This window comes from Chroicocephalus ridibundus, chromosome 15 (genome assembly GCF_963924245.1).
Source record: "Chroicocephalus ridibundus chromosome 15, bChrRid1.1, whole genome shotgun sequence".
Taxonomy (NCBI): domain Eukaryota; kingdom Metazoa; phylum Chordata; class Aves; order Charadriiformes; family Laridae; genus Chroicocephalus; species Chroicocephalus ridibundus.
In genome coordinates this window covers 8,770,909-8,796,077 of record NC_086298.1, presented here as the reverse complement: position 1 = coordinate 8,796,077, position 25,169 = coordinate 8,770,909, and the positions used below count along the sequence as shown (strand labels likewise).

Genomic DNA, 25,169 nt, shown 5'->3' with positions numbered 1-25,169 from the left:
GCTTTCTGCACATTTTGCTAATGCTGGTGAAGGAGCTTTCATCATCCAAAACAGGTAATTTTACTTAATGTCCCTAAAACATGACACACAGTCATCTGAATTTTGTATATTCTGCTTATCTGCCTCAGCCGACCCCGCCAGTTAACCTGCACAAACGCGTGAGGAATGTCTACTCTGTTCTCTCCACAGCTCAGAAAGATTAGACTTTCAGATATCGAATGAGGGAAATTTCCCTTTTTCACAACATTGTTGGCAAAAGACATAAATTGTTTTGCAGCTCTACTTTTATCTTATTTTAATGAGTTATGTTAATGCTGAAGTCTGCTGTGCATCTGCCACAAGGGCACAAATTTCCTCCACACTTAAATCTACAAATAATCAATGTAGCCTGCGAATACATTTATTGAATTAAAAACAAGAAAGTAACAGAGAATGATAACATTATACTGATGTATAATTAAGACGGAGGATTCTTCATATTCATATTAAAATATATTTGTATTCTTCATCTGTTGAGTGTTTAAAATCAACATTAGATAGCAAAAAACCTTAAAGCACTGCCCTTAAAAGGGTGGTATCATTCCATTTCCGAGAGCTTTTTACATTACCAATTTAATTTACTATTGGCTGTGTAAAGTCAGGATAACAGGGCCACTAAAACGTCTGTGCTCAAAAACCCCCATGCCACAGCACTGCTTTGAGCACTTTAGGTTTTCCCCCCACAATTTATGTTGGAAGCCACTATGTGGCCCCCAGACTTCTAACACCTAATCCACACTAAAAGGATACTAAATCCTCAAAACTATGTCGGGCAAACTGTGATGACACTCACATTCCCTGAAATCCATAGGTATTCACCTTTTTCCCCGAGTTCACAATGGATCAAACTTCCCTGTTGCCACGTTTCCTGCCCCACAGCGCTCAACCCCACGGCCAACACACACTGCCCGCAGCCCGGCCTTTGGCATGACTGACCTCGCCATTGTCACCCAATGCTGCAAACAGTCATAGCTGGTTTTAACGCAATTTGTGAGGAAAGGGAAGGAACCATTTGGCTTCAAATAATCAGACCACAGTATTAAAATTCTTTCTGTCCCCTAATGCATTGGACAACCAGAATCACCAAGATGATACACCGTGTCACCACGCACCAGAGGTGACAGGCTGCTCTTAACACGAGGAGAAGGATCAATTGCAAGTGGCTGTCTAAGCCCAGGATGGATCTCTTTCGAAGAGGGAAGAAGTCACTCTTTTAGGATAGTTTCTTTCCCCTTTTCCTCGGGCCAAAGAATTTCCATGGTTTTGGAAAAGAAAGCAGGACAGGACTCTTATGTGACAAATACTGTTTCAGGATAATTAATTTTAATTTGCTGTCTTTGATTTACTATTTACAGGGACAAACAAAATCACTACAGTCAAAAAAAGGTTCTGTCTCAAAAATCAAGGTATGTACCATCTGAAAGGTTTTAATGCATTTAAATGATTAACAGCTGATTATGCACTCATGTTAGTAGATAGCAGAGAGGGACAGAACTGCTGCATGACATGGAAGTATAAAAAAACACGACTTCGAGCAAGAGGTAACTTGGCAAATGGAAAAAGCCATCAGTTGATTTTAGATGGGACTGACAATTTGGACTAATATAAGGTCCCCATGCAAGAACTTCACGTATTATATTCAGCTACTGCCATCTCATTTGAGATTTGTTTATACTTTCTCTCAGGTACCAGGAAATTAAAGTCAGGATACTACAGAGCACTACAATTAGTAAGAGAAAATATCTTAGGAGATTGCAAATGCACCTGTTGCTACAGAAGCTGCAGCGACAGACACTTTCCCAGCGGGGCCTAGGAAACAGTACAGCAAACAAAGGATGCAACGTCTACTTGACCAGTATGAAAAAGACTTTCCCATCAAATTCAGCTCCCAGAACATAAAAAAGGATGCCTGAAAAATATTTGCGTGTGACACAGATACAATTTGGAGTGTGAAAAGAGCTGGGAGCAATACAAGAAGGAAAGTGCAGATCAGACTGTGATCAGAGAAGCTGGTCACCAGAGGAAGGTTTAGCTCACATACAAAACACTTTAAAGGAAACAAGCAACCCTTCCTACAATCCACAGAATCCCAAATTTCTTCTCTGGCCAGAGAATGAACGTTGTGGAAAGAACGATGCCCTGCCAAACAGCAGCTTCCTCTGCTCCACTGTGCATCCCGCACACCGACAGCAGCCGCTGCTCTTAGAGCCCCGCCAGGCGCCATTCCTGTAAACACGCCGAGCAGCTGGGCAGCCCCACAGTATTATCATGTTAACACACTTCCTTCCCCAAGTACTAATGATTGACTTTGTTCATTAGGTTGATTAGACCTTTTGACTTCTTAAGAGACAATTCAGGCTCAACTGCTGCTAGATGATAGGAAAAACTTTAATCATCAAGGTCAAGCGTGAGCTTTTCAGCTTACGACGTATTAGTACCTTCCATCCTCCATGACCTCCAGAAGGGTGCACACACTGTTGCTAACCCCCATCCACAGCTTCATTACAAAAAGACAAGATGGACAAGACGACCATTTTCTTGACAGATTTAGTTAACTGTAAATTATAAAGCTAATCAGCTCTGCTTTTACTGACAGATGACATTACACATGAGGGGACATGCTAAGAACTGCAGATATTTTGTGAAACGAATGGTCTTGCTCACATGTAAAACAATTATAATGACATGTCCTGATAAACCCATCAACTCCTAAACTTGCTGTTTCCAATAATTAGCATTTAGGCGTTGATTCATCAACACCTTAAATATCCATTATTTCCCTCTCCAACTATAAATGGGTAACAGAAGCTAAGATAGGGCATTGCAAATGCTCTAAATGTGTGCACAATGCGACTCTATGAGGAATCTGATCTGATCTGTAGTATTAGATAATTCACATATATTTCAAGATTGGATCACAAGATTACTTTTTAACACAAAAATTTACACATTTCAAAGATATTTAATCTGCAATGTTAACACAAGAGAAGTAACTTTCAAATATAAGACTAAGATTTAAGATGCCCAGATGCATTGAAAAAATAGGTGTCTTTTCTTTATGCCTTTGCACATCTCCCTTTATATGAATATTTCATATTCATATGGCATAATGAAGTTCATCAGGGCAGCGCTGCTATCTCATGACCCCTTAAAAAGCTGGAAAGTTTCAGCCCACATCCAATCCATTGCCAGCTCTATTTTAAAACTGGAATTCTGTTACATTCTAAAATAATGTTTAAAACTATGGAAGGAGCCTAGGACTTATTTCAGACTGTTCTAGAGTTTCGTGAAACCTGCTGTTCTATTTTAGGAAGCCATAATGCAAATTGAAAGATAAAGCCCGATTTTGATTAGCTGCGCCGTAAAAGATTTCACCATGATCCCCCCATCTTCCAAGGAAATCACTCTTCCTTAGAAAGACTTTCTTTCTGAGGAGGGCACAGGACCTCGTGCAGACAGCTACTGTCAGTGAGAGAAGCATCGTATTGAATTGTCCGACTTGCCATGCTAGAGGAGAGGCCAGCTAACCAGCTATGGCAATAACTTTCACAGTGCATATAAAGGATTAAAATTATGCAGGACAGAAGACGGCACAGATTAGAGACGGACTTGGAGGAAGGGACAGAGGCAAACACCAATGATGCCTTAGCATCTGTGTGTCTTTCCCGGAGTAACTCCTGGCAGTCTAACTACTCCCACCCCTGCAAGAGCCGAGACACCGAAGTGTGCATCTGGATACTGGGGCTTCAAAGGCAGCATGTGACTGCTCAATAAAACATTAAGATAATAAAGACAGGGTTCAAATTAGGTCAACAGTAAGAGTCTCTTGCACAAGCAAAGACTTCACAAAACTTGATTCTAAGGGTAAAAAAACAACAATCCAACAACCCAACAACCCAAACCTGAAGACTTTGTTTAGACAACCCTAAAAGTTATGCCATGAGAGATATATGTAATCTCTTCTGCATTATCATGGTCAGCATGTGGTGCAGGATAATGAATTTTGTGCTGCTGTGTGCATGCCTTTAAACCATGTAGGTGCTCTTTCAAAGCCTCCCTAATAAATACACAAGCCATTAGAGCTGCTCTGTAAACCAGCCACGAAATGAAAAAATGTGGGTGGAATTTAAAGGTGCAGAACAAGATGACAATCTGACAGTCTACAAGCTGTAAGTCTGGTGTCAGTATACTATGCAGCAAAACCCAAATACACAGCAAGAACGACATGCAAGAGATTCATATATCACTGTTTTATTACTACCTAGATGTTGCAAATAACCACATCCTTTACTAAAATTGGTTATGTCGCAAATGATAAAGTAGAGCCTGTAGGGATACTCTAGGAATCATCATCCTTAATTCCATCCAGAATTATAACGAAACTAAGATAGGAGAATGATTTTACTGATCTGGATATATATGTCAGTGTCAGCTACAACAGCAACCAACGGCAAGCAACTGCTCTGCAGACCTTTCAAGAATTTTGATTACAATGTCAAGGAAAGATTAGCTCATCACAGCTGAAGAAGGATCATCAGTCAGCCAGCAGGATTCCATAAAGAAAATCTGAAATTGGTGACAGACACCTGATAGGACATTGGCTCATTCAGCTTGCAATTGCAACGACAAATAACCTCCCCACAACTAGTACATACGTTCAGCACAAGGAAGCTCTTTGCATCTGCTTCAGTCATAATGGAATCAAGAAAGCATAGATCAAATACTCTGCATTAAGCAAATGATACCATAGCTTTATTAGCATTTCAAGATGCTGCTCAGGAACAAAGAAATCATGTGCTCAGAGATTTGACCACACTTCTAAGGAAAACTAAATTAAGTCTCTGTTCAAAAAAAGACTACCAGTTCTGATAAATTAGTATTGCTAAGTGTAATCTTGAAAAGCATTTAAAAAACATGTATTTACCAACGCAGACTGTACTGTCCAAACACTTTCAGTCTCATGTAAATGCCCATTTTCATTACCAGTCCAATTTCGGACTGTTTTTCATGTTCCTCACTAGGGTATATAACCTCTGGTAGAGATACATTAAGAGTGAATATCCCTACCACTTTTTATTTTTTTAATAGATTTAGAATATCTATACTTTTTTACAGATACTTTTTGTAAGATTTACAGTATCAAACAAAATAGGCCATTTCTCTAAATTCTCAACCCTTGCAATTGCTGGTGAATTGGAATTTCTGACAGCTGTCATTCTTCTGCCTGTGATCCGATAAGTCCCATAATAAGTTGTAGTAACATCACTGAAGGAGACATAAAAGGGAGAAAGGGGATTGCAAGCCAGTTGAATCACTGACACCAGTCATAACACTTAATCACATCAACATCCCCTTCAAAATGTGTCAGAACTTGGCTTACACCCGTGCTGCGGCTGATGGGTACAGGCACACGCAGCACGCAGGGTTCAGCTGCACGGCCATCACCCCGCCAGGGATGGGGCCTGCTTTTACGGAACATTCCCTGACAGATGGCTGCCGGGAGGCGAGACAGACCTGTTCTGCAAAGCACAAAGTAACTTCAACAACATGCTTCCTAAACTCCTAACTTGGACATAGCTAAATAGTCACAGAAGTGTTTTTTCTGATTGTACTATGAAGAAATAGAACACACCTCTCACTAACAAACATAAACAGGAAAAGCTTGCAAAAATACAGAGTTGTTTGTGGTTACTGGCTGTAACCCAGTTTTCTCATGTAGATACTGGAAGTTAATAAATTTCAAAATTTTACCTTGCAAGCATTCTTAAAATTGTCATATAATTCCCGTTATAAAACTCGATACCAAGCAGAGCTGTGAGTTAGACTGCAGGAAAAAAAGGCAGACTCATATAAACTCTTGACCAAAACCCAAATAAAATTAAAGTGTCCTCAAAAAGGACAAATATCTTTTTCCTACTACCACTGAAGATACCATTAATCTTTACCAGCAGGCTGCCAACTAGGATGTAGCAAATTAAACACCCAACTCAACTTGAAATGTTAAATTATAATATGCAGATATTCAGACTTCAAGAAAATCTTTTTTAACACTGCGATTAGAACTCTGTGGCCTGTGCTGCTTTTAGAACTCTAGTAATCCATGTATTATTATAATGCAATGCATTATTAAGCAGTAGTCAATTTTACAACATCCAAAATACCTTCAGATCAAAAAATCTTAGGTGTATTAAAATTACTATGAAACTTCTGTAGAAAAAAAAAGTTAGATTTGCATTAAAACACTGTAAGAAAACGAGCTCAGATACTGATAGATTCAGTGCAAGTTCGTAAACGCTCCCTTACACATTATTTCAGACAGTAATATCCAACACCATCACAGGATCTGACAAACTTTGCGCAAAACCAACTTCAAATTAAAGAGAAAACTAATGAAAAAAGTGCAACTGGAAAAAATTTACATCACATAGCAATGTTTTTGCTTCTCCTTTCAATCCCTTTTTGCTTCTCCTTTCAATCCCTGTTTCATGTTAAACAAAGTGAAATGACACATACTCATATTCACAAATAATGAAACTACTTCAGTGTAATCGAGCAAGCCATCTTCCCAAGTGTTTATATGGCTAATTCAAGCCATTGCCTGCCCCCATTTCTGAATCGCCTACATCAGCCAGCTGCTTTCTATCCCTAAGCAACTGATACAGCCTCGTGTCTCCAGAACTCAAGCAACAAACCTGGGAGATAACGTGCAAAGAAGCCATCAAGAAAGCATTTAAGGCTGGGGGGGCAGGGGGGGAGAAAAAAAGAAGAAAAAAATATCACCATTTCACAGATCAAGAATAGAGACATGAAAATAATAAGTAACTTGTACACGGTCACAAAAGTCTCTGGCAGAGCCAGGGAAAAGAACCGAAATTTCTTTAATCCCTGTTCAGTACCTTAAATACAAGGCTATTCTTCCTCTTCCTACTTGATATTGTGTCAATGCATGAGTGTAGGTGTTGAAAGACTAACAAAAGAAAAGTAATAGTATGGTATTATGAGCCGAGAAACCTAATCTTTATCAGATACAGCAAATCTCTATGATGCTGCCTGCACCAGGAACTCTCTCTTTGTCCTGAATATGCTTTAAATTACTGGTATAATGTGTACGGTATATTGTTCCACTCTTATATTTATTCCACAAAAACCCCTGTGGCCTGCACGCGATTTTATCATTAGCTGGCAAGGTAATTTCAGGGCCTAGTTCTGCAATCATTCCATGAGCAATACTCCCATTGAAGCCACTATGTTCTGCATGCAAAGCAGCTACCAATTCAGGTTCCCTATAATAAAAAGGGCTTTTTCTATTTTAACTATTGTGGAACATTAGTGACAATACAAAAAAGGAGAAAAATTACAGTGCAATTCTTTATATGAGTTATTTTATACTATGACAAAATGTAAAAGTGTGCTTGGAAACACAATCTACACAAAGTATTTCCTATGAGATAAATGACAATCTTTTTTTTTTGTTTCATTTATTAAAACTCAATAGAATACAAAGTATTTTGTTAAAATAGGAAAAAAAAAATATCTGCAAAACCAAGAAACGATTGGCCAAGACTTAGAAGTGACCAATATGCCTAGAGGTCATAAATATTAATATTTTGCTTTCTTTTGATTTCTTAAGATACATGTAAAAAGCCAAAATTCATCCAAACCAATGAAGCTTCCAGGCTTCACCCAAGTAAATATGTTGAAAACGTGTTTTTGTGCAAGATGCATACGACTCCTTTGTATCATGATCCCCAAAACCACATTGAATAGAAGTTATTTTCAAGATGGAAATATTTTAATATAATATTTAGATGCTAATAAAGATGCAGAAGGAGAATAAACTGTTTTTAACTTCACTAAAGCAATGTAAGAGAAGCTTCAGTGATAAAGGTAGGTCATAAAATCCCACTCTCTTAGCTAAGTAACAAAATCCCCGTGTCTATAAATAAAATGGATATAATGGAATTGAACTTTAAATTTTCCCTGAGTTGGAGACATCTAGTCTCTGGTAGCTATACCAATGCACACAACATATGATAACATGATATGCAACGCCACCTCCTTCATATAATATCTGGCAAAGTAAATGCTATTACCATAGCAGAACTCACTGCGGTTTGATTTGTTGTCACGTTATGCCACTTGATAATTTGGTGTGGAAGTCTCAACTATTGCCATGAAAAAACACAGCTAGAAAAGAAATCACTTAGAGGAGGAATTTCTCATGTCCTCAGAGAGGTAATCACAGGCAGCGGGTTAGGAACACTGGAAACAGGGTTCATTCCTTTCTGTTCAATTGGTGTAAGGGTCTCTGGGGAAACTTAAGCGGTCAATGATTAATATATAAATGCATATGCACATATGCTTGTTATGGTTATTTATCATATATGTGTGATTATAAATCAGTAATTATGTCACTAGACTTAAAAATGCAACAGCATCCATCCCTGGGAACAACTGGAACTTGCCCCACCTGCCTCTATACTGCTTGCTATGGAGCTTTAGTCTATTATATGTCTGCACAAACAACTCCTGGGAAAGAATTAAGAAATCAAGTCCGCAACTGCTCGGATGCTTCTCCTCACAGGGAGGAAAAAGCAAAGTAAAGCATTTCCCTTTTAAAATAAATGGGAACTCTTCATTCTCCCTTTACCATTTATTCACTCTTTGTTGTCAGCGGCTCAGATTTTACCACGTGAGAAGGCAAGACAGAGAAAAAGCCACATTAGTATAATCACAAAAATTGTTACTTTTCAATTACTTTTAACAGAGCTCCTCGATCATTGGCACTAAATGAAGCCCTTTCCCCCATCTCACAATAGGTTGAAGACACTGACATATTAGAAAGTATCATTGCTTATAAGTTAGGTTTGATTTTATTTCCCCAGGCTCTCCTCTACAATATCTCACTTCTTGCAGTTTTTATTCAAACCCTTAAAAAAAAAAAAGAAAAAAGAAACCCGCCTGTGAGAGACCAAGAACGCTGCAGCCTGCAAGCATTTACTGCAAGAGATGTAATCTGTCTCAGTCCCCCAATTCCTTCCTGATATATTCATAAAGAGAAAGTTGCATCCAGCGGGAGGATGAAAAAAAGCAGGTTTTTCCTTTCACCACTTCCCCTGCAGGTTTTGCTCAGTCCATGATGAAGCAGCCGAAGGGATTTGTTCTGCATTCCTGCAGACCTACAGCTCGCACACACCGAAGCCCAGCTTTGCAGCAAGTGTAATTATTTAGTGTTTGGCGGCATGACTCCTCCCAACTCCCATTATATCAGCTACACATTTCAGACACAGAAACCATGCAAAATTTCTGAACTCTATTGTGAGGGGGGAAAAATGCCATCTAATTAGACCACATGTGCGGAGAAGCATCTGGCTGGGAGCGCAGCAGTTTACCCAGTTCCTGGAGTTGTCGTGGAGACAAGCGCAGGAGCCGCTCCGAGCCCAAATGCGGGGGCACAGCTCCAGATGCACTTCTAACGTGTTCTGACAGAGAGCAGATGGGCACATACCCGCTGGGCCAAAACGGCCAGCTCTGCTCCCCTCCAGCCCCACACGCCCTCAATGATGATTTTTATCTTGCAAAAGTCCTTCTCATCTCCCTGGAACCTCAGGCTTTCTCACCTAGGAAACAGAACTAAACCTGCCAAGATTTCAATCAGAAGAATCCATAAACTTCAATCCCATTTATGCAATAGTTATAAGGAGCACTAACAACTGACAAAACATTATCCAAATATTTGAAAAATCACTCATTTTGATGCTTTATTTTGGCATTTAATTCAAATTGCATTCACGGAAAAATGCACATGAATTTCTGTGATTCACACGGTGCATTACTACGTATCGGCTGGTGAGGCAGGCTTGATGCTGTTTTAATTATTAATAAAGTAAAACAAAATTTGCGCTACGTATTCATAAGAATTGCTAATAATGATGTCTATTATTGCTGTGACCTCACAGCTTTGAGACCTCTTAATATTCTTTCATCTGTATGAATACATGTTTTCTGTTGCAAATTCCTTTTTAACTTTAATGTTTTAGTTGAAATTAGCCCAGCATTCTGCTAAGAATATCTTCAAGGATAACAAAGTTGACTAAATTCTTACAATCTCACACCTTTGGTTGGAAAGCCCTGTCACGCTACACAGGCACGGTGCATGCCTGGCAGGAGGCACACCATCTTCTATTCATCTTGGAATTCATTCCTTGGCTCAAAGTCCCTCAGAAAGAACCACAACTTGTGCCTACAGCTGCCCAAGATTTTCTCTGTGATGGCCTGCCACCATGAGGGGCCAGAAGCCGCGAAAGCCAGGTGAATAACCATGGAACAGCAGTAAAAGAAAACATTTGCGACCAGTGTGCTGTTTCTTCAAGAAAGCCGACTACTCTGCAGGACTGCACTGCATCCTCTCCGGTGCCATGGAGCATCTCCATCACGGATGCTAGATATTTTCACAGTAGGCATTTCCTGCTGAAAATTCAAGAAAGCTGGCTACTGTGGAAAAAGTTACTAAATATCCAACTGATTATTTGCACTGAGAAATTAACTTTTTGAACTTTTCCCACTAAAAACTAGAATAAGTGCAGACTTGAGCTGCCTTTTGAGCTAATTTCATAAATGTACATACACATTTACTCTACATGGGCATAATCGCTCTGACCCAAATACACATGCAAAAATGTTACACAGTTATTTTAGCACTAAAACAGACAGACAATAAAACAAACACAGTGTTATCAAATTTCAAGAAATTTAAACAGTAGGATGTAGTAGATATTTACCAATAATTGCTATAGTTAAGAATCACACCAGATCACCACATTAGCTCAGTTATTGCCTGCTGCATTGATTACTACATGCATATTTTTCCCATATTTTAATTTTAGCAGTAAAAAATTCCATTGCCCCAAATGCAAAAGTTGCTCATTTAAAGAATGAAACTTGCCTAACAGTGTTCTTAGTCCTGGTAATGCAATACATTCAACAGCAATTTAAACTCATTTTTCAGGGTTAAACAAAATACTCAGGAACTTTTAAAAACATTTGTGTCACAGACAAAAAATGCCCCACACAACCCACCCAACTTTATTAAACATACAATTTTCGAATGCTTAGGTATATACCCTATATAAATACTTTCAAAGCTTAAAAACAATTCCTAAGGTGCTAAAGAGTTAATACTTTGTACTGTGGTCACTGTAAATAAGCACAATTTCAGCTAAGCAACATTGCTGTCAGAGACACAAGGCTTTGCAGGTGTGGGCAATAATTAAAGGTTTCAGCACATCTACCTGGGTGAAGTATTTTTGCCTCCTATTCCAAGGAGGAAGCCCTCTCTGTGGAGAGCAGAAGAGCTCATTAATGAGGCTAATTAGGTGTAAAGGGGGTAGAGTCTGGCATCAGCTGCAGCTTATAGTAGCTAATCATTAAGCTCTGTAATCTCTACCCCAGAACAGCAGATGATCATGTTCCTAGGTGACTGATGTTGCTAAGAAAATTTCCAGCACCTGAGTACCTGACCAAATACTTTTTGGTGAGGCTAAAAATTCCCTTAACCCTCCACATGCCAGACAGTGTGGTTGACATCATTTCCTCTCTCTTCAGGATTCTAATAATGGATATCCGAAGAGATTTGAACTTGGCATGAGGTCTATAACGTGACCTATTTCAGAATGAAAAGAAATAATCAATGCCATCAACAGTGTATGGAAAGGAAGGCCAGTGAGTAACGGTTGGTGGAGCAACATGCAAGAATACAGATATGAGTAATAATGATGGAAAAAGAGTGATCACATGTACCTCCTAAAGGTTTGTGAGTTCTCCTTGTAATTTCTTTGCATAAAGTAGTGAGGATAGTTACAATACCACAGGGATGAAAGCCTTGTTAATAAATATGTAAAATAAGGATTTCATTGTACTCATCTAATTTGAAATGAGAAAAAGGACATAATTTCCATGGAGAGAGAATACCAGAAAGCAGAGCTCAGTCTGGAACTTGTTTTGTAAAATGAATTCCAAGAATGGCAAACTATTCCAGCACCTCAACATGAATTTTTGAGGTGATCAGACAGAACGGACCCCTTACTGGCAACCTGCTACTGTCCCTTTTTTTTTCCCCTCCAATTGAAGCAGCAGATTTGAACAAAAAGCATTTAGATCCAATTCAAATTCAACAAGAAATAGAATATTTTTCTACTGCAATTACTTTACTGCCTGATAGCGTGGTTTGTGGTAGATCCTTGAATTACTCGTGAATGAACACTAAAGCAAAATCTCTTAAGCACCTTAATTATAATTCTTGAGTCATTAGAATTAGAATAACTTGAGTTAAAAGTGGTACATTTTAAAAGGTGCATTTTCATACTGACCAAGAAACTAAACTGCAATTTTGTACAGATTGCAAATATGACTAAATCAGCATATTTAGCTGATCGTTATTGTCACTGTAATGAAAAGCACACCTCAGTTTCCTCTGTTTCTGTTTACTAACTGAAATGTTTAAGGATTAAAAACAAAAATACCCTGCAAAACCAGAAAGATGAGCAAGTACCACTGAGGCAATAAAGGCTCAAGTGTATTTAACGGCAACTCTCTTGTCACCATGTTACCTGTGGACTTGGAGACGCACAGATTAAATAACATGAGCTGCGCGGAGGTGGCACTGGCTCTCGTTATAATCAGGGATATGGATGCACGCATCAAGATAAACTACACCGGTAATCTAAGACTCCTCTTCACATCAATAGAAAAAAATCTCCAATAATAACTAGGACCTTCCCTTACAACAATACAGAAGCCAGTTGAATTGGATGATAAAAACGCTTTCTAGCCAGCATCATATTATTTTTAATAATTCTGCAGATATATCACAAAGACAAAACCACATTGGGTAATACGGGTTTTTACGAAAGCCTGGAGATGAGCTCCCTCCCCCAGCACTGAATGCACTGAAGCTTTTGCTGCTTCTACTCTACAATGACATGTGCACAAGAAGGTTTCAGATGGGTATAGAAAGTGCTCAATGCTGAACGTGTAGCACAGATTCTTAAACAGAAACATCATCTCTTCTGAGAGACAGCCATTCCCAAAATACCTACAAATGCCTGAAATGGAGATGGGATGGGAGAGTCTTGTCCACCCAGCATCTGAAACAAGTTCTTTCTTTTTCTTTTTTACTTTATGACAAGTTACATAATTCTCTAGCAACATCTCATTCCCAAAGGGTGATACCCAAATATAAGATAAGCGGGGGGGGGGGGTGGGGTGGTGGAAAGACGAGTTGAAAACCCCAATTTTAGAGTCTGCTGAGTCTGCTGTTGCTTTTCTATTAACTAAACCCAAACAGAGGCCTCTCCCAAGTAGCTCGCCAATCTTCCCCAAAACCAATACAAACTTCCTCAGTATCATTTGATGAAGTGCTTGTCAGGATTACTACCTATTGTACAAAGAATAGCTCCTTCTTTATTTCGAAACTTTGCTGTTACAAACTTCACTTGATTTCCTGTGGGTTTTTTTTTTTATACTGGAAGAGACAACAAGAAGTCACTCCCTATCCTCCTCCTTCCAACTGTCAGGGAGAGCTTTTCCTGTAAATAATGCTGCAAAATTGTCTGACATTCACAGTATCTCCGGTATTCAAATAATCAGATTAGATATTTTATGGGAGAAAATGTGCAACGACGTCTGTAAGCAAGAAGTAAGTGTGTTTAGTGATCAGGGTAAGTATGTACAAGCATCTGAATTAAACAGAGAAAAGGGCAAAACAGAACTATATGGTATTCTAGTCAATGGTAATAAACTTTGTTTCCCTAAAGTCTAACTCACCACCACCATCACTTATGTCCCAAGGTTGGTCTGCAGAGATAAGAAAAACTGTTCAGAGGAGTGATTCCAAGATTCGGCACTTTTTCTGCATTGTTTTAATGTTCCTGACAAGTGCTCCATTGTTTCTTAGCCATGTACACACTTCATTTCAGTAATTAGCTGTCAGAGCAGGCCCAAGAGCAACTTAGTATTTTCTGCTCAAATCGTATTAATGAAATGCAATCCGCTCAAATGTCCTGAACGCATATCTGTAATTGTGTTAAATAGAGAGGCTGGGGACATCAGCAAACTTCAGCTTCTGAACAGGGCATTACGATCAAGCGCGTTAATCCATTACTTCTCAGGGATTTGACAACCAATTAATATTACAGGGCTTCCTATGCAGCAATAGGGATTGATGAGCCAACATTTTTTATTTATTTAAAGCGTAAAAAGTGACTTTTCAGACACTGGGATATCAAAGTAAAAGCTGTGCGTAACATTTGTGAATACAACACCCCTAAAGGCAGAAAAGCAAGAACTGCAGGTTGCAGTATTGCAAAAGTAGTTTTTGCATTTAAAGATTCAGCATCTTTATGTTGAAACCTAAATGTAAAATACTCTGTGTATACACTACACTGAGCATAAGTAAAATTAAATAAAACCCAAGTTCTTTATCAAATAAATCTGGTTTTAAGACTTCTTATATGACTATTAGAAACAATGTTCCCAAAGAACACAAAATGCAGTTGATTACTTCTGGTTGTAAACTGATACTTGTCAGTCAAGTCACTAGACCATTTTTTCTTTCATGTTCTCCGTCACCAAAGACTTTTCCAATGAACAGAATTTGGACAAGATGAGCAACAAGAAACAAGGAAAACACATAAGGGAAATATCCTGTGGGTAGAAAAGTCTTTGGAAAACTTTCATGTCAGTTATGACTGCAAAATTGCTATTAAAATTTAATTAAAATTGAGCACAATAAGCTACGACAAGATAATGGATAGGAAACGTAGCTTTAGGGCAGAGCGAGCGTATCTAGAACTCTGGCTAGATACGATGCTTTATTTTTGGTTATGTTTGGCAACCATTCTTGAGATTTCTGAAACACATCTTAATTATAATGATCTACAGAAATTCACAGAAGAAAAAAGAACAGCACTGCATTTCAGTTATCTCAAGATCTGTAACATATGCAAAATAACTAAGAGATTTTTAGGACTCCAGTACCATTTAGTCCTTAATTTCATTCATGTTCACACACATCAAAGAATATTTTTTCAACTAAAAAGCCCCTGAAAGACGCTCCCAAGCCATTAAGTATTTTGTAACTTATCTGTAAATAAAATTAATTTATTTCCTCACATAGGTAGAAATTCTTTGAATATCATTTACCTCCACAGTTGAAGGTAACAATCAAATCTGGCATTCCATAGACCTGAAGCGAAAGTAGGCAAAAGGCTTGGGAATGACTTTGACTTAGGGAACCCAACAGTCCTTTATGAGAGACAGCTTCTTTGCTCACCCTGGAAACTCACTTTAAGAGAGCTAGAATGCAATTTATTCAACGTGTATAGGAGAACGTATGATTAAGTGACACTTGGAAGAGAACACACACTCCAAACATAAGCTTAAAATCCTCAAATGAGTGGATGCAACATATGTATGTTCTTAAAATTTTGATCAAGAAGTCCTCCCTATTAATTGGAAAGCCGCTGCTCCAAAACAATATGTATTTATAGTTTCATATATACATTTGAGGAAAATATTTACATAGTTGTTACAACTAAAAATTATTTACTTTAAGCATGAACTTCCTTGATTAGATTCAGCTTCTGTAACAAGTAATTTAAAAGAACCCACCTCTTTCTGCATAATGCTGGTTAGGTGCTTTCAATTACAGTTACTGCATCGACAAAGCACAAACACCACAGCCAAACAGCATTATTCATATCATCCAGTAGAGACCGTAACTCATCTCTCATGATTTTATTATCAGAGACATGGCAGCCATTTAACATTTTTTTTTTTAATTTTAGGCAAGAAACTAAGGTAATCAGCAGCATTCCCATTCTTCGGCTGCCTTCAAGCAGCAAGTATAAAATGTTCTTGCATGTAAGAAGAAAGCATCTGTAGATAAAAGCATTCTTCATTTTTCATATATTCTTAGTGGAGAATATGTAATAAATTAGTTGACAAATGGGGGATGGACTTTACCTATACAAGTACAGACGAATCCTGAAGAAAGACAAACTAATCACATTTGTAATCCTTACAAATTGCTTTCATTTTCACCATTAATCCTCTCTAAGAAAAAGTGTTCTAGAGATACAGATTTAACTACTGCTTGGAGAGCTTCACCAAAAATATTCTTTGATATATCTTTCTTTTCATTGAACAGCAGGAGTAAGCAATGTACATATATCATTTACAGCTTTTAAGTGCATTCAGAGCAAAATCATGCCATCTTCCCTTCCACATTACTTTTAAGAATCTAGTATGTTACTATCTCTGCGTAATACTTAATGCCAAAAAGGACGCTTGAAGAGAGTAACGTCAATAACAAGTTTAATACTTTTAGAATCAACAACATATATGTATGTATATATATATTACCGGCATATAGTTACTCACATGAGATCTGCTATAAAATTTCTTACTATATAAATCACAAAACTAAATACTGCATCAGAAATTATTCAAAAAGAGAGCTACACTTGGACACAAAAGTAACCTTTAAGGAGTTAAAATGTCCTCAACTACAAGTCAAGTTGAAACTTATTTAATTAGGTTCTGTATTTGAAAAAATGAAATAAATTCTTTCATTAACTAAACCAAACTCCCTTAAAGGCAACAATATGTTCCCTCTCTGTCAGGACAGAGCGCAATGAAATCTTTATTTTAATTGGGGTTAGCTAAGGGGCCATTTGGCTTCAGATGCTTTGTTTATCAGCCCTAAGCTTTACAGCTTAGCCAGTACTTGAAATATTTTACTACAGAATGATTTCATTAAAAAAAAAAAAAAACCACACCAAAAAACCCCCACTCTTCCAAGTACTTTCATATAGGGATAATTTTAAATGTACGTTTTGAAAATCGAAATCCAAGTCAAAGGTATCTCAAAAGAAAACACTGATTCCCTTTTGCGTTATTGTGCTATAGGTCTCCTTTATAAACGCCCTGTTCTAATGGTTTCTGCATCATGCCCTTCCCTAAGCAACCCAGTAAAGATGCAACTGTGGAACAATGGATCTCTCCATGGAGATGGCCACGGTGAAGCAATCCAACACACCTCATTTTTGTATTTTGTCATCAGCACACTTCCTTTGTCATGGACAACGTTTCAGAACCCTTCGCACTGTGTGGATTTCCATTTCACGACTAACTGGTGCTGGAGGAAACAAGGAAGACTCTCTGCAATGCATGAGAAAGCAGAGACAAACCTTTCATAAGAAAAAATCATGCTTTATATAAAACACATTCAAAGTCACGGCTTACTTTCCATTTTTTCTAAACAGCTTTTAACTTTCATACGAAAACCTTGGAGTCTTGGGCCTGAAAAGCTTGGAGTTGCTCAATTTAATTTTCAAACAAAGAAAATTAATTCTTATTCAGGAGATGACATCTTTCTCCTGTAATAAACTACATTACAAATATCAGATATCTTCAGTAAAACAATGACTGAAAATATTACGGAAAACAGCTATCACAGGAATGGACAGTGAACAGGAATGCTCCAGTTCATTCCAAACTCCAGATAAAGTTAATGAAATAATCCAGACAAATTTCATGCTCTATCATGAGGATCAAGCTTAGACTGAATTTTGCATTTATTCCTTATTAAACCTCCAAGCCTTAGGAGTGTTCCTAAAACTAAAGGAAAAAGAAAAAAGGAAAACTCCAAATCCAATTTCCACAAATGAAATACAGTATCATATTTTCATATTCTTTTTTTCCTGTGGTATCACGACAATTTGATCTGTCAGATATTTTCTTTTTTTTCTAAAATTACAAAAACTATTTCATATGATTTCTAGTTGTCTTCTGGAGGATACTGGCAATATGTTGCTAATAGTTTTATACATGTTCTATAACAGCACGCTACATACATTATTTAAGATATAAAAACTATGTCAATAGTGTTTTATTAAGTCCAGTTGAAGAATTTGTGTTTGTTTTTAAAACAAGCTTACTGTTTTTCTTTTGTTTTCAGAAATAAAAGCATTGCTGCTGCATCTGAAAGAATAAAGCTTAATTCAAACAAAACAATGAGTTCCGTGTCTCACGCTTATGCTACCTTAAAGGAAATATAACAACTTCAAATTAAATGTATTATTCACATTTTTAAAACTTTTTTACCTCGATAGCTTTTTGCATATATTTTCTGTACTGTTCCCTCATGAGAACTGTAATAAAATGAGCTGCTTCTGCAACTTCTCAGCAGGTATTTTGATTTGAGAGTAATCACAGTTTTCTCTGCAATCTTTATATAATTTATGTCCTGATCATCTAACAAATAAGAAAGAGACTTAAATTGACATCAATATGTATACTTTTCTCTAACAATGCAAACTAATTGTATATCTCTAAACAAGACAAATGTTTATTAAAAAAAATATCTAGTGAATATACCAACTATTGAGTTCAAAGCAAAGACACCACATGTGTCTAAATAAATATCAAGGAAGTGTCAGAGGTAAATGAGGAGAGACCAGGTGAAGTGTGTGTGATGTGTTAATTGTATTCAAAAAAAATAATAGAGCAAGACAGAGGAGCTGAACTTCCAATTATCATAATGGTATCTACTTCACAACACATTTTCAAACTTGAAAGAGATATTTTAAACCATAGGAATTCTGAGCAGAATACCTCCAGCTGTGTTCTGCATAAATCTTGCACGCTGTACATACACAGTTTATTTAAATACCAAGTAAAGTTATGACTTACAAAATGCATATTTCAGTCACAATAGAGTATCTGTCATTGCCAAAAGCTGCTACTCATTGAGTGAAAGGAACACAAAACAATGAATTAAATTAGAAAAAGATAAGAAAAGACAGAAGCTTTTCATTTGATGTTTTCCTAGGCTGAAGTAGTGTGTGTTTTAAAGAACAACGCATTTATCAGCCGTCTGCAGAGTTTACGTTTTTGTGCCCCTCAAAACAGAAGAAAGAAGGTGGTGGTCCTCAATGCTAAATTAATTTCTGCCTATATAGCATTTTGGTCATGAGCCAGAATTTGTCTTTCATGAATGCTCTGCCCATACGAAAACCAACTTATTTGTGAAAAAAAGTTGCCCAGTTCTCTGATGATACGCAAGAGCCAAACCAGAAAAGAGGGGTAGTTCCCTTCCGTATTTCCCTTTCCAGAAGCCTTAAGCGAGTACCAGGTAGAAGATGAACCCAGGCAAGTGGTAGCCCGTCCCTCCCCAGGACTGAAGAACCAAGGTGACAGCAAGCACACTACCAAGGTGACATTCCCATGTGATTTTGCTAAGCCCCAGGGCGGTATCAGAGTATCTCAATGTGATTCTGAAGAAAAGCACAACTCTGAAGGACAGCAGGTCTCCGATGCTGTCTGCCACGCAAAGCAATCAAACCCAACTGTCAATTATGGCATGCATACAAATGTCTCATTCTGTCTTTAACCCTATAGTGTTTTAGGCTTTCACTGTATGAGCTCTATCACCTGTCTCTGCACACCGCTACAAATAATTTTGATTTACTGCCTTTCACTTTACTCTTTTTGTATGATAAGAGTACAAATTGTACGCTCCAATTCATACACAATCCATAACGTGCATGGTGCAAGACCAGAGTGGCATGACTTTTCTATTATGGAGCTCTAGTAGTTCATTTCTACCCTGATTAAATATTCCAATTTTTATCATTATTTCATCAAGTTTGTCTGCTAATGAAACCTACTTTACAAACCCAAATACGAAAATCTCTTCTACCATCTTCTTTCAAGAGAAGTAATACTTTCCCTTCAATTGTATGGCTGCACATACGAGTGAGAATGGAAATCTCTGTCCCTACCCACCTGAAGGGTCTTTTGTGGTGTTTTTTTAGTGTGGTTTTTTTGGGGGTAGGGTGGGTATTGTTTGGGGTTTTTTTCCTAGTACCAAATGCAACTTATTCACAGTTCATTTAAAAAACACACAGTCACTGAGTGTCTTACACAGAAGCTGAACTCAACAGTCATGTTATTTTATGCTCGGTGTTTGTTTACTTGCTTCATTGTTCTACTCTAAGTCCCCTGCGCTTTATTAGTTCAGGAAATATCTTCAACTTTTCCTGCATGGAGGCATTTGCACACTGCTTCATTGCTTGCTGAGGCTGTGCACTCTCAATTATAAGTAAAGCATCAGGAGAAAACACAATAAAAACACAAGCAAAAGTCAGTCTAAAATACGCAAACAAAGGCTTGAAACAAATTGAGAAGAAACAAAACCAAGTGTATAAAATAGCACAAAACCCAGAGAATCGGATGTGAAAGGCACAGACGAATAATTTATCAGTTGAACATACAAATCCTGCCACTGTAAAGCTGTATCATGGAGCTGCTCCTCACTGTACAACCTGGCCTGCTAACAGGAAGATTTAGAGGCTTTTGAACAAAGCTGCTTTTATTTCTGCAGCCCAGCGCAGCAGGCACAGAGAGGGACCAATCCAGGCTGGTGGCCGAGCACAGATTTGTACAGTGGCTGCAAAGTTAATTACACAATGACACCCAAGATACTTCTCTTCAGCTTGCTCGCAGCTCCCAACACACTAAGATACCACAAAACCTTAAATGTCAGCATGGAACAGGTAAACACTAACAATCTCGAGAGCAGTCCTGTAAACACCAGCCTTCCGAAAACCACATCGAAAGGAACTTAACGTTTCCTCTCTTCTTGCTCTTAGTGCACTACCAGATGCAGCGCACACCACCACTCACTTTGGGCACTGTTTCTGAACTGAAGTACAAAACCATTCCCATGCTGGTTTGGGGATTGTTTGTTTGTTTGCTTGTTGTTTAGTTTTCTTGTTAGTGGTGGTGGTAGTGTGTCTTGTTTTGACCCCTCATCCCCCAGTTTAACACGTATGATGGACAGGAAAGTTTGACTGCATCTTTTATGACAGAAATGCCATATTCAGCAGAGGGTCGTGCTAACTTTCTCAGATATTATTCTTTATTATCTTTCCTTACAGAATCTTAGTTTTCGCCCCCTAGCTTGGCATCCAGAATTATACAACACAGTATCTTAGAACAGTTTGGAAATTACAAAACAATTCTATTTACTACATAACAGACTGCTATAAGAGATTAAAGAGAATGCTTTTTCAGTTTCATTAACATATGTATATCTCAACAGACTTAGATGTAGAATATTAAATGCATTTTGAAGAACAGTAAATGCTTGTTAGAAAAAGAGCCATTTTAAAGGTTTAAAACAGTAAAAGCAAAAGCTGAAACTTGTCTACAGCAACAGTAACGCTCAGAGACAGAACACAGCAACAGGACTGAAATGAAAACAAAAACCAGGCAGAAAACAAACAAACAAAACTGTCTTTCCCCAGTAGATCTTTTTCAGTCAGTGATTTTGAATTCTGGCTAATGTGTTTTCTAGAACATCTCCCATAAATGGTAAAACGTAACAATAGGTACAGGTAGCTTCTAAGTGAGATTGTCAAAAACTAGAGTCTTCAAAATGCCACAGAACACAGAATCTTCATACTAGGGAAAAAAGTCTTAAGTTTCAGTTCCAGCATATACAGAAATGCAATTTTTATCATTTTTATCTTACAGTCTATTTTTATCATACAAACATCAGGTTTTACACACTATCAATGCCACTGTCATTGTCTACTCCTATCTGTTAATAAAGTCATCAGGATGAGATTCAGAAATTAGCATCATTTAGTCACTACTAGCCTGTGTGTACAGGCATGTATTTGAGAGCTGACAGCAACTGAACAGGAAAAAAGTAAAGATGAGTGGGAGAAAATTCCTATTAAATGTACATCAGCACTAATTTTAAAAGGAGCATGACAACACTGCAAGTAAAACAAAAACCATTATTTTATATATATATATTTATTTTTTAATATAAGCATTAGTGATATTCCTTCTTCATTTTTTCTATAAATGCATAAGCACTCCTAAAACCGACCTATCAAGACAACTCTGGTGAAAGGGAAGGATCTACTCTGTATACAATGTATACCTTTAAAATATACATGTGGAAAAAAATAGCTATGCAAGAGACGGCTATGTGGAGGAAGTAACTGGGACGTGGCAATTGCTGTGAGTTGGAAACAACTATTTACTCTTCCACTGAATAACTTAAATAATTCACCCTGGCAACAATCATACTTCATAGTAGATAAAGCACTGAATGCTACAAAGCCTTTTCAAAATGAATTATGCACCAGTATGTAACATGCACTTTTTTAATGTTAGTGCACACATATCCCAAGAAAATTTCCTTTTGGACTCATCTAGCATTTGCTTTTTTTACTCTGCACTGCACACCACCCACTTTTCTGACTTCCGTCCCACTCAGATCTCATGGATCTGGAGTTGTCAAAGGAATTTATAACATTAGTCTGGGCAAGGGATTGATATAAAATAATTAATACAGTGGCCTTATGTCATGCCATCACACTGCTGCTCTAATGTTTTCCTGAGAAACGTATCAATCTGTGTTACTGGTATCATGGTATTACTTACAAATCCGTAAAGCAAAAATCCTTAGTAGTGTAAAAACCTAAAATGGATAAGTAAACTGTCCTCAAAAACACTTGGAAAAACCTACTCTTGTAGGAGACCTAAACATCTAGGGGACTAATCTTAACTTTACTTTCCTTGGCCATGAAGTTAAACAGAGGTAAAGAGAAGCAGCTTTCTTGTAAAGTGCACACCGTTCTTGGCCAGCAAATATACGGTGCTAGAGCAACATCAGTACTTTAGCTCATTATAACTAGCTACAGTGCCCGGGATAATAAGAACCCATTCAGAGCTCATAGGAGGTACAACTTCACCAGGATTGATGAGATGTTAAACATAATATCCTGGGATAGTAGGAAATTGCAACTGTGCAAGCGGATTTGTGAAAAAATATTTACTTTTGTAGATGTAAGATAGCAAATCAGTGGCTGCCCCAGTGTACTGATACTAAGAATAGTAACAGCTGTTAAGGCAGATTCGCTAGTAAGAGGTTATAACTAATGCAGGAAATCACAACAGTAATTTTTAATGGATGCTTGACAAGCTGTGTCCTGTCCAGAATGCAGATGCATGCGTTTTAAAAATGACTTCCAGACCCGGTGCTGCAGTTGGTACTGGGTGTAAGTGGGATGAGACAGTGAGGGAGTCGGTGGCCAGCTAACCCCGCGGAGAGCGGCGCTCAGTACCAGCCCCTGCAGGAGGTACGGAGATGGCTGCAGCACGGATAATCAAACCAGTGCTAGCTTTATTAGAATGGATAATTCTAATTGAAACTGTCAAAAGAGAACAAGGGGATAAAACAATTCTCCAGAAATGTCTTTACACTGCTGCACAGAGGCAAGAAAGTTTTTCAGTTTTTTCAAGAAAAAGAATAATAAAGCATTAATCAATAATAAGATGCTACAAATAGTCATACTTATCTGTGTTTTTTTTCATTTTGACATTAATTTCCCAATGTCCTCACAAATAATTTAATAACAGCTCCCTTTGCCCTCTTCCCCCCCACTATTCTGATGCTTACTTTGTTTAGAAACAGTGCAAACTTTGATACTTAACAAGTAACCAGTGACACCTCCTTAGCCCTTGGAGAAGGATCACAGCACTGTTATTGCTTCGCTCCAATTCATTCACAGGCAGAGGGAAAGCCCTCTCAAGGAGAGCACAGCAATGAAAGATTTTGCTGGGCAGACCTCAAGAAGATAGTATGAGCCAAATAATAAGGAATATAGTTCTTGCTACAAGTAATGCAACTATATCAATTGTTCCACCTCCTCAGAGACATTGCCACAGACTGGCACATACTGGAAATACTCACAGGTGTTGCAACTGTATAAATCCAGTATAAAATACGGAAATTACTAATATCTAGCAGATTCACAATCCATCAAAGTCATGTTTACATGGATTTTATAAATGAGAGAAAGGACTAGATTTAGTGATATGACAACATACACAAAAAAACATTTTACAAAGAATGCAGAATTCATCACCCTAATAACTAGATTAATAAATCCATAACAACTACATCAGCCTTTTAAAAACAAATGAGGACATCCTGACTCAAATCCAAATGCGCACCAGAATCTCATGCACAGACATGTTTAGTGGTGTATCAGAAATAAAACAGGCTACTTTAGCTCCCATTGCATTACATACAGCTCTCACCTCAGCATGCCGTGTATACTGTGCTGTGGAAAAAGACAGCAAATTTTACAGTGCCTGCATATAAGAAGTTAACAATGCAAACCAGCAAAGTTAAAGAGAAAACTACCTGCAGGAGCTGATATAGATACTGATCAGTATAGATACTGATAACTATTTGGGTTATGAATGTTAAAGTTACCTCCCTTAATTATCCATACAAAAAGTAGCAGCACTGCTAAAGAAAAATAAGCCCAGAAATTTTTGCCTTACAGTGTATTTATAGCAATGAAGTGCAGACAAAAGGAATCAGGCTATGTAAAGAGAAATACGTTATCAGAACATACAGATTTTAAAGCAAAATGCAAGTAAACAAGCTTGTCAAATCTGTCAAGCAAGAAAATGTTGTATTAAGCATACACAGTTCCCTTCGCAAAGCTGACTGGAGTGACCGGAGAAGGGACATTTGGGAAGACTGTAGGTCACGCTGGGAGCCTGCTGTTAAACCATCCCACCCAGCAGGGTGACAGAGCCCCCAGATGGCTTGGGCTGGCTGTCAAGCAACCCACACCTACACCCACTACGTCAGACGGTCACACACCCTACACACTACTGCTCCGGGCACCCCACACCGTGAGCTTACCTTCATTCACAGGTGTTGGGATGTTTGGTTCTTAACAAGATTGTTCGTGAAGGAAAACCAATTAAATGTTGTCCCTAACCACTAGGTGTCAGCAGAAGAAAGTGCACGGCCTCGGCTTTGCTGCAGAAAACACGAGTCTCCTTTCCCTCCTCTGTTACCAATACACACACAACTATTAAGTACTACAAACCATCTTTACACACATGTAGTAATTATACAGCTATTTCTGTTGAAGATGACCTAATTTTGTGAATTAAATATTGAGAATACGATAAAAACATTCCCTCTGCAAACAGCAAAAAAAATCAGGAATTTAGAAAAACGT

General features: G+C 37.9%; 1 protein-coding gene across 9 annotated transcripts in view; it reads right to left on the bottom strand.

Moving 5' to 3' along the window:
- Nucleotides 1-25,169, bottom strand: part of DENND1A (DENN domain containing 1A) — a 206,678-nt gene that overhangs the window by 48,921 nt on the left and 132,588 nt on the right. The gene's annotated exons all lie outside the window — the stretch shown is intronic.